This window comes from Bison bison, unplaced genomic scaffold (genome assembly GCF_000754665.1).
Source record: "Bison bison bison isolate TAMUID 2011002044 unplaced genomic scaffold, Bison_UMD1.0 scf7180017864456, whole genome shotgun sequence".
Taxonomy (NCBI): domain Eukaryota; kingdom Metazoa; phylum Chordata; class Mammalia; order Artiodactyla; family Bovidae; genus Bison; species Bison bison.
This window is the reverse complement of record NW_011495018.1, coordinates 2,722,032-2,733,343: the sequence shown is the minus strand read 5'-3', so window position 1 is coordinate 2,733,343 and position 11,312 is coordinate 2,722,032.

The window sequence follows — 11,312 nt, the reverse complement described above, 5'->3', positions numbered from 1 at the left end:
CAGCCATGAAATTAAAAGACACTTACTCCTTGGGAGGAAAGTTATGACCAACCTAGACAGCATATTGAAAAGCAGAGACATTACTTTGCCAACAAAGGTCCATCTAGTCAAGGCTATGGTTTTCCACTGGTCATGGATGGATGTGAGAGTTGGACTGTGAAGAAAGCTGAGCACCGAAGAATTGATGCTTTTGATCTGTGGTGTTGGAGAAGACTCTTGAGAGTCCCTTGGAGTGCAAGGAGATCCAACCATCCTAAAGGAGATCAGCCCTGGGTGTTCATTGGAAGGACGATGCTGAAGCTGAAATTCCAATACTCTGGCCACCTGATGTGAAGAGCTGACTCATTTGAAAAGACCCTGATGCTGGGAATGATTGAGGGCAGGAGAAGAAGGGGACAACAGAGGATGAGATGGCTGGATGGCATCACCGACTCAATGGACATGAGTTTGGGTGAATTTCAGGAGTTGGTGATGGACAGGGAGGCCTGGCATGCAGCGATTCATGGGGTCGCAAAGACTTGGATACAACCGAGCAACTGAACTGAACTGAACTGAACTTGAAAGACAAAGTCAACAAGACAAATGTTGAGCAAATAAAGAATGAATACGCCTCTCATGGGCTACGAGTTGCCTGTTGCAAGGAACTAAATAAAAGGGTATGTTAATGCTCCAGACAAAAGCAGAACAGCACAGTCTCCTTGAATTCAAGACAAACACCGGATGAGTGTGAACGGAGCTGAACTACGAGATTGTCAGGGTCGGGGCAGCGTCAGGCTAGGGGGCTCCATACATGGAAGCAGGAAGCAGCATCCAGGAGTTAGACTCCAGCAGCGCAGAAGGGACTACAGAGCTTCATCAAAGGCAGATTAACTGAGCCAAAATCACTGCTGTTGAGGCAGAGGATGGAGTGGGACCTCACCTCTCCTTTTACTCACAAAAGGAAGCTGAAAAGGAGATCAAAATCAAATCTTGCCCCTCTCTGGCTTCATGACTGATCAGCAACACACCCACCACCAGAGCAGAGCGGAAGTTCCAGTGCTGCTAGAGATATGTGTGCAGGCAGCCGCCACAGCACTAGGGAGGGAGCAGAGGAGAGAGAGGATATGACCGCAAGCCACAAACACAAATGCTCCCACTCAGAGAGAGCCCACACACCGAAATTGCAAAACACATACAACAGAGCTCATGCCACAAAAGACAATAATAAAGACAACGGCATGAATTCGTTCCAGATACAATGAAGTCCATAGGAGAGCCTAGCAAAAGCCTGAACTATTTTTAAAATGTTAAAGGGATAAATAAAACATCTAATGTATTCATAAACAATTTAAAATTATGAACAAGAGGAATAAATGAAATAAGAATAGATGTAAATAAGACAGAACCAATGATAACATCTTATAAATGAAATATAAAGCCACTAAAAAGTTTTAATTTACCAGATGGGATAAACTATCAAGAATACAGTCCAGAGTCAAAAGAGTAGAATGGAAGACAGAGCTGAGGACCCCACCAAGTGCAGAGAGCGGCAACAATTTGTTTTAATGTTTGAAAACCTGTTATGAAGCAGGGAGAAAAAACCGAGAAGCTCCAATATACAGCAAGTTGAAATTCTTAGAATTGAGAATAGGAAAGAAGTGACATTTGAAAACTTAAAATAAATAATGGATAAGAATTTTACAGAATTGGAGAAAGACATAAGTCCTCAGATTGCAAGAGTGTCAGAATAAATAAAAATAATCTATGCCTAGATGGTGTAATGAAATACAGAATATTAAAAATGAGGAGACAACCTCAAAATCTTCAAGAGAAAAAGGGATTGCCTATAAAAGAATGGTAAGTACAATAGCAATAGATTTCTCAGCAGCAACAAGAGATTTCAGAAGGCAATGAAGTAACATCTTTAAAGTAAATGAGGGGAAAGATATAACCTTAAGGGATTTTAAACCAATCAAACTATCAATCAAGACTGAAAACAATGAACCACAAAAACAAACTAGTCATGAAAAAATGGGCAAAGCACTTGACATTTCTCCAAAGAAGAAATACAAACGGACAATTAGCACATGAAAAGATACTCTGTGTCATTAATCACCAGGGAAATGTAAATCGAGACCACAGTGAGACAGTCCTTTACATTCATCAGGATGGTTATTAATTAAAAACAAAAAAAAAAACCAGAAATAACAAGTGTTGAGGATGTGGAGAAACAAACACTTGTGCCTTGATGTTGTAAATGGAAAATAGTGCAGCCACTGTGGAAGACCATATGACAGCATCTCAAAAAATTAAACAGCAAAGTACCAGATGACCCAGCAGTTCCCTCCAGAGCGTACACACACCGAACAGAACTGAAAGCAGGGACTTAGATATGTGCACACTCATGTTTATAGCAGCCTTATTAGCAACAGCCAAAAGGCAGAAGCAGTGCAAATGTAAATTGATGTATGAATGGATAAACAAAATTTGGTATATCCATGCAATAGAATATTCAATTCAGTTCAGTTCAGTCACTCAGTCGTGTCCGACTCTTTGCAACCCCATGAACCACAGCACGCCAGGCTTCCCTGTCCATCACCAACTCCCGGAGTCCACCCAAACCAGTGTCCATCGAGTCGGTGATGCCATCCAGCCATCTCATAGAAGCTAAATAAGCAGAGTGACAATATACGGTCTTTATGTACTCCTTTCCCAATTTGAAACCAGTCCATTGTCCACGTCCAGTTCTAACTGTTGCTTCTTGACCTGCATACAGATTTCTCAGGAGGCAGTCTTTATTGTGGTCAAAAGAAATAAAATAGAAATACTGTGCAACTCTAGTCTTCATTACAAAAATTTTAGTTAAATATCTTAAAATTTTAAGGATAATCACAAAAAGAATGGTGATACCATCTGTAGCTTAGCAGAGGGGAGAAACTTTCTCATATAACTTTTAATGAACTTTCAAAGTAATGAAAGAAGGAAGGAAAGAACAAAAGACACAAGGTGGGAGGGAGGGAGGGAGGGAGGAATTGAAAAGAAAGAAACTGTTCCTAACAGAAAATAAAATAAGATGGTAAATATAAGACCAAACATTTTTGTTAATCACAACAAATACTAATGGATTAAATGTACCTATTAAAAGATGTTATCTGATTGGATTTTTAAGAAATCTAGGTATATACCACTTCTGAGAAACACCCATAAGACAAATTCACACAGATAAATTGAAAATAAATAAAAAACAAAATACACATATATTATCCAAAGGTAAGAGAGTTATATTAATAGAAAATAAAATGCAATTTAAGCCAAAAAAGCATTAAATGCTATAAAAAATAACACTATATCATAGGGAAAAAATTTATCAAGAAGGTATCAAAAACTATAAACTGTACCCTTCAACAACGTAACTCCAAAACATAGCAAGTCCCAACTGGTAACATCATAAGGATAAATTAATAAACCCACTATTACAATATTTGCAAACTATGAACTACAAATCATAAGGAAGTCCCTTAACCTGAAAAAGACACTTTCTCAACATCTACTACATAAATCACACAAACATCAGATAAGACCAGAAGGTCTCCTTAAAATTGAGGTCAAGACAAGGCTGCTTGCTATACTAGTTACATTTAAATTTTTCTGAACATTCTATCCAATGCAATAAAAAAAAAATTAAGTTTTAGAAACAGCAAAAGAAGAGACAATCGAATAGCCTATTTATCTACAGATAAATATTAGAAACAGTGACCATTTTGCATGGTTGCTATGCTGTGCTTAGTTGCTCAGTCATATTCGACTCTTTGTGACCCCATGGACAGTAGCCCACCACATGTGACTAGATATCAGATTATGGCAGGCAGAATAATGGTCCCCAAAAATGTCCATCCCTCATTTCCAACACCTGTGGATATGCTACCTTACATGGCAAAAACAACTTTGCAGATATGATTAAGATTAAAGATCTGGAGATGGAGAAATGATCCTGGATTATCCAAAGTAGGCCCAATCTAATCCCATGGTCCTTAAAAGTGGAGATGTGATAATTGAAGGAAGGTCAGAGAGATGTAATACTGCTTCCATTTGAAGAGATGTAAGACCATATGAAATTAAAAGACGCTTACTCCTTGGAAGGAAAGTTATGACCAACCTAGATAGCATATTCAAAAGCAGAGACATTACTTTGCCAACGAAGGTCCATCTAGTCAAGGCTATGGTTTTTCCTTTGGTCATGTATGGATGTGAGAGTTGGACTGTGAAGAAGGCTGAGCGCCGAAGAATTGATGCTTTTGAACTGTGGTGTTGGAGAAGACTCTTGAGAGTCCCTTGGACTGCAAGGAGATCCAACCAGTCCATTCTGAAGGAGATCAGCCCTGGGATTTCTTTGGAAGGAATGATGCTAAAGCTGAAACTCCAGTACTTTGGCCACCTCATGTGAAGAGTTGACTCATTGGAAAAGATTCTGATGCTGGGAGGGATTGAGGGCAGGAGGAGAAGGGGACTGAACTGAACTGAAGACCGTATACCTAGGAATGTGAGTGACCTCCAGAGAGTGGGAAAAGGCAAGGAGACAGACACGCCCTCAAGCTTCCAGAAAGGAACCCAATCCTACTGACATCTTTAATTTATCCCAGTGAGATCTGTCAACAAAGCTGCACAAAAGTAAATTTATACTGTTTTAAGATTCTACACTTGTGCTATTTTTAAAACAGCAGCAGTAGATAATCATACAAAAATGAAAAAATAAAAGTCAACAGCAAGTCCATCACCAGACAAGCAACTATACAGCATAATTGTTAAAGTTCCCATTCACAGTGACAATATGAAAGGTTTTTAGATCTAAACCTAAAATACACACACACACACACACATATATATATGAGAAGAGAACTACATATTATTAAAATATGTAAAACAAGACCAGAATAAATGAGAAGACATATTACGGACATGAATTTGAACATTTTATGTCATAAATATGTCAAATTTGCCAAAAGGAATTTATAAGGTGAATGTAACTACAATACCAACAGGATTTTTTAATATAACTTTACAAGCTTATCTTAAAATTCAAATAATAAAGCAAAGGGTCAAGAACAGTCAAGAGAATGTTGAACAAAATTAACGGTGGGAGAAGATGTCAAGGCTATTATAAAATGACATTAGAGAAGACAAAAAAATTCTTACTATAGAGAAAATGAAAGACTAATGCAACAGAATGAAAGTTAAAAATTATACTCATAGAGAATATTTCTGTTCATATGAAATTTAAAGAAAGGCAAAGCTAAATATTATGTTGTGAAAGGGTACATATACATGTGGAAAACAGTAAAGAAAACCAGAGGATGAACTATCATCAGGATTGGGAGGAAGGAGGGAAGGGGTAAGATCAGGAACATCCTGACATATTGTCAATGTTCTGTGTCATAACCACAGCTGATTGTTTATTATTTCACTTTATTATGCTTTATTATCTTCTTATAATCCTTAATTTTGTGTGTGTGTTTATAGATCCTTCTTCTTTTGGTAAATTTTACAATAAAAATATTTTAATGACGATAGTGAAATGTTGGACTATTCTATCAATGAGGCTGTGACAACTGGTTATCCATAAGACAAATTTAAAACGAGATCCCTACTTTACTCTCCACATTCAACTGTATCACAGACGGATTTAAGCCCAAATTGTGAAAACCGAATTTCACCATTTTCATACTAACATTCAGTAGGATGTCTTTAGTCTCTTACAACAAAGAAAGGTTTCTTAAACAAACATACAAAGCCTAAGATCTTCCCTGGTGGCTCAGTGGTGAAGAGTCCGCCTGCCAATGCAGGAGACATGGGTTCGATCCCTGATCTGGGAAGATCCCACACGTCATGGAGCAAAAAGCCCGTGCACCATAACTACCAATCCTGTGCTCTAGATCCCAGGGACTGCAACTTCTGAAGCCCGCACGCCCCGAGCCAGTGCTCTGCAACAAGAGAAGTCACTGCGATGAGAAGGCCTCACGTTACCACCAGAGAGTAGCCAGGTTCACCAGGACCAAAGAAAACCCTGACAGCAACAAAACCCAGCACAGCCAAAAACAGCATGAGATGTAAATTAAAAGAGTAATCAGTTGACAGTATTGATAGTAAGATGTCTGCACATCAAAAGACACAGTAAAACAAATAAATGAAAAATAAACAGTGGAAAAACAAGCCATAAGCTGGAAGAAAATATCTACAATGTGCATAATAATGCATAAGTTATTATATGCAAACATGCATATTTTTGAAGTCTTTCTAATCAATAAGATAAAAACAGACATTCCAACATAAAAACAGCCAAGTAACAGGAATAGGCAGTTTGCAGAAGAGGAAACTAAATGGCCAATAACAGATAAGATGCTCTGCCTCCTGCATAATCGGTCATCAAATCACCAATCTATGCCCACCAGCCCGGCAAACATTTTCAAATTTGGCCATTACAGCTATGTCAAGTATAAAAAGAAAAACGAGGGATCTTCACACCTGCTTGTGTGTGCGTGTGTGTGTGTGTGTATTAGTTGCTCAGTCACGTCCAACTCTTTATGACCCCGTGGACTGTAGCCCGCCAGGTTCCTCTGTAGTGGTAATGTACAATCGTACACAATTTTGGAAAGTGATTTGGGAATATCTGACAATATTAGAAACACCAGTGCCTTATGCCTTGGTGTCTTGGTACAAATTCTTGCTCACACGTATAAGAGTCTGAATGAGACAAGTGTGAGAATGTCTACAGCCATGTTACTGGTTCTAAGGAAAAACAGGAACTAAGCTAAATGTCTACTAAAAAACTAATGTGTAAATTGTGCTAATTCCTACAATGAGAGAACACAGGCAGACAAAATAAATGAACTAGAATTGAATGTGAAACCTCAAAAATATAATGCTGAGTGGAAAAAAATAAAGATCTATATAGTATGATACCATTTATTTTTTAAAATCTGCAAGCCATTAGTATAGATAACATTTACTGATATATAAATGGGCTTCCCAGGTGACGCTAGTGGTAAAGAACCTGCCTGCCATTGCAGGAGACATGAGACACAGGTTTGATCCCTGGGTCAGGAGGACCCCCTGGAGGAGGGCATGGCAGCCCACTCCAGTATTCTTGCCTGGAGAATCCCAAGGACAGAGGAGCCTGGCCGGCTACAGTCCACGGGGTCACAAAGAGTCAGACAGGACTGAAGCAACTTAGCACACATATATGACACATAAAATGTTGTAAAAGTAAAAAAATATGTATAGAAATGATAGACAATAAATGCATATGGGGGGCTACCTCTGGAATGCAGGGAGGGGTTGGGGTCACAGAGAGGAACACGGGGCCCTTCACTTCATCTACACTGTTAAGATTTTATAAAGATGGTGGGTATATAGGCACATGTCTATTATTGCCTATTTTCTTAGAATGCTCAAAATATTTCCTAATTTTAAAAAATTGTTTTCATAAAGATAACTGCAGTCCCTCTGCAGGGGATATTTGCCTAGAGCTGGGAGCATCTGCTCGCTCCCAAGGCTACGAATTTGCACAGGTGTCTAGGAACCACTAAGACACATCCTACCACTGAGAATATGACCCACAGTTCTGATAAGACATCAACTAACTTCACGCCACAACCGGGACTAGAAAGTAGGTAAGATGATACAAATTTTTCTCTAAAAACAGAAGGAAATGTTACTGTTAAAAAAGCAATCCAAATGTAATGAATATTTATAGGTGGTGAAACCCAAACTGCCAAAACAATCTGATTAATACTACAAGGGGACAGCGAAGCCTGGTAACCTTTTATGATAAATTATAGGCTGTGCGTCAGTGGTCAGGCAGCTGGCAGAGGGGGATTCTCGGTCTCTAGTTCCCTCCTTTCGAAGGACTTCATATGAAGAATGACGGACAGAGGTGCAAGGGGAGCGGGGGAGCCACCTGGACTCGTCAGGGTTCAGGGAAGGTGTAGGAAGTTCCAGAACTGGGGTCTGCTCTGCTCTGGATTGCTGTCAGCGGGAGAATTAGACGGACTTAGGAGAGGTCCACCTGGGATAAAAATGCAGTCACTGTGAAGAAATCAGCAGTTAGATGGCTTCGGCCTCAACTGTACAGAATTCCACACTTGCAGCTCCTCTGCCTCCTGCCCGTCTTCCAGAGAAGAGAGCCCGCATCCCATCCAGCGCTGACACCTAGAAAATAGATGGTCTTCGGGTGATATGCATGTTTTAACCCCCGTGAACATTAATGGGAGTTTTGTGTACGTATTGATTGCCAAAGAAGCCTAAAGTTTAAAGCATTAATTCTGAATTCCAAGATGTTTGTCAATTCCTCCTAGACCTTTAGTCCTCATCAGCACTTGGTATTTTGAACTCCTTTTACTCTGCATATTTTAAAAGAGGAAATTTAGGAGCTTATCTGATCTGATCTATGTCTCCAAGCCCAGGCCCTTAACGGGTACGTCGATACACATCCATATTTAGGCCGAGATGAATGGGCACGGCACGCATGTGCATCGACAGCGGGGCCGGGCATCCGTCACAGAGACTGTGGGGGCAGACGCGTCAGGTCCCCCGCCCCCACCCGATACGGCTGGAGATGCTCACAATATATCAATAATGATCTGCATCCAAACACTTCTCAGGGAGATCACACGAGCCAGGGGACAGAGAGATTTTCCCAGGCCCATATTCTCCTCCCCTTGCTTTTGCTTTGCAGACCCCCAGATGTGACCTGCCCTGGTCCCATCCTGAAATACGGAAGCTCGTGTCTCTAGAGGTCACTGGCCACAGCAGTTTCCAGGTCGAGAGTGAAGCGAGGTTCGGGGACGTAGCTGACTTCAAAAGCTCTGGTTTTGGGGTGCAGTGGGCAGCTTTCTCGGACCATTTCCTGGCCAGGCTCTCTTACATTTCCTGGCAGACTGGGGGCTGTTTGCCCTTCCAGACCCCCTCGCCACCCTCTGCAGCTCCCTCTGTGGCTCCCTCTGCAGCTCCCTCTGCGGCTCCCTCTGCGGCACCCTCTGCAGCTCTCATCAGCCTGGCTCTTCTCCTGGCTTGTGCCTTCCGAGTCCTTCCCCACAAGGACCCCTCCATCTGCCATCCACCTCCAGCTTGGGGTCCACACGGAGTGGCCCATCCTGCTTCTGCACCGAAGCTCCTCCACCTTCTACCCAGATGGCCCCTGGAGAGCTGGGGATGCTCTGGGAGGTTCCATTTCTCACCTCCCAAATGCCAAGAGAGGGCAGAGTACCCTCTTGGGGTGCTGGGCAGGGCTGACCCCACATCTCACACGCGGACAATGCACAAAGCCAGCTGGATCTTCCTCTTCTGACACCTTCACAGAATCTGCATGTAGAAGCCAGGGAGGTGGAAAAATAGAAGCAGAAAAGAACAGACACTAATCAAAGTTTATGAATCACACAGACCTGGCGAAGGGGGTGTGGCCTGCAGGTCTGCACCCACCCTGAGTGATGAACCCCACAGAGCAAAGCCAGGCTCAGCAAACAAACACATGAGGTTGCCCAGTCAGACTTGAGCTTTAGATATACAAGGAATAATCTGCTTGTGAAAGGTGCTCAGTCATGTCCTACTCTTTGGAATCCCATGGACTGCAGTCTGCCAGGCTCCTCTGTCCATGGACTTACCCAGGACAGAAAACTGGAGTGGGTAGCTGATCCCTTCTCCAGGGGATCCTCCCAACCCAGGGATCAAGCCCAGGTCTCACACATTGCAGGCAAATCCTTTACTCTCTGAGCCACCAGGGAAGCCCAATTAGACTTGAATTTTAGATACACAAGGAATAATCTGCTTATTAAAAAAAAAAAAGCTTTAGTAAACTCAGAGCGAAAAATTGCTAAAAATAAAAGATCCATAGGGAAGATGAGCGACAGGGCAGGCTCCTCCCTGATGGGAATACAGGCCTCGCAGGACCGCCTTTCCCCGTGACAAGCTGACTTCAGGGGTGGGGTCACTGGGAGACCTGGCTGCCTGCTCAGGGAAGGACCCACACCACACACTCATGTAAAACAGCACATTCTGCATATTCGAGCAGGGGTTTTTTTTTTAATCATCAGTAAGAACGAGGCTGAAAACCCTCAGTTTTATTGTGCACTGGTATTTACGGGGGAATTTGAGAAGCAAAGGAGTGCAGTCTCCTCCTGAGGACAGCATCTGAACTTAACTACTTGGAACCCAATTAATACCGAAAGAGATGCCTGGTTCTCAGAAGAGTCTCGTCATCAGTTGTGGGGACAGACTCGTCACCTACGGAGACTAGAAGAAAACCTCAGTTACATCCAGAAGGACTTCTACCTTTGGGGACATCCTATAAACGAAAACACAAAGGCTTGAGCGGGCCCCTACTTCTTTTACTTATTACCACTGGGCTAGATGGAGGGATGCATGGCAAGAGTTCACAGACCCCCTCCCAGGACACACCCCAGGGCAGCATGGCAAGCTATGTCCACAGGTCAAGGCCAGCCTACTGCCCGTATCCTATGCAGTTTTACTTTTTTTAATGGTTGAAAAATTCCAAATGAGAATAACATTTTGTGATGTGAAAATTACGTGAAATTCCAATTTATGTGTTGCTAATAAAGTTTTATTGAGACACAGCTACACACACTGGTGTGTAACTACACACACTCTGATTGCTTCTGAGCTGCCAGGGCAGAGTTGAGTAATTGTAACTGAGACTGTGCAAAGACAAAAACCGTCTGACCCCTTCCAGGAAAAGTTGGCCATATGAAAACAAAAGTATCACACGATGTAGCAAGTGCCCGGAGAGGGAGGCGGGCCGCCACTGGAGGACTGAGCTTTGGATTCTTACAGATGCTCCCCAGGGACGCAAGTGAAGATGCTGAGAAACAGCCTTTGTTGACGCTGACGGAGCTTTGCTAGGGGACAGGTTGATGAGACACACCTCTGACCACTTACCAGGGCAGAATATCCACTTACATAGACACGTAATGCTTTGTGATCACTGATTTTTGCAGAGAAAGAAAGCCTCATCCATAATGGCTCTGTATTTTAACGACGGGCCAAACTCTGGGCAAGGGACAAGGCTTCAAAATATTAAAATGAAATTTTCCAACTTGAGTCATCCATCAGGATGCTCGAGTCTCCCTGCTTTTAAAAGCCCTGCAAGGGGCAGCAAAGGAGGTGCAGACGAAAAGAAGAGACTTGCGGACTCCGTGGGGGGAGGAGAGGAGGGGATGGTTTGAGAGAATAGCATTGAAACATACATTCCCATATGTAAACAGAGAGTCATTGGGAATTTGATGCATGAAGCAGGGCAACCAGAGCCGGTGCTCCGGGACAAC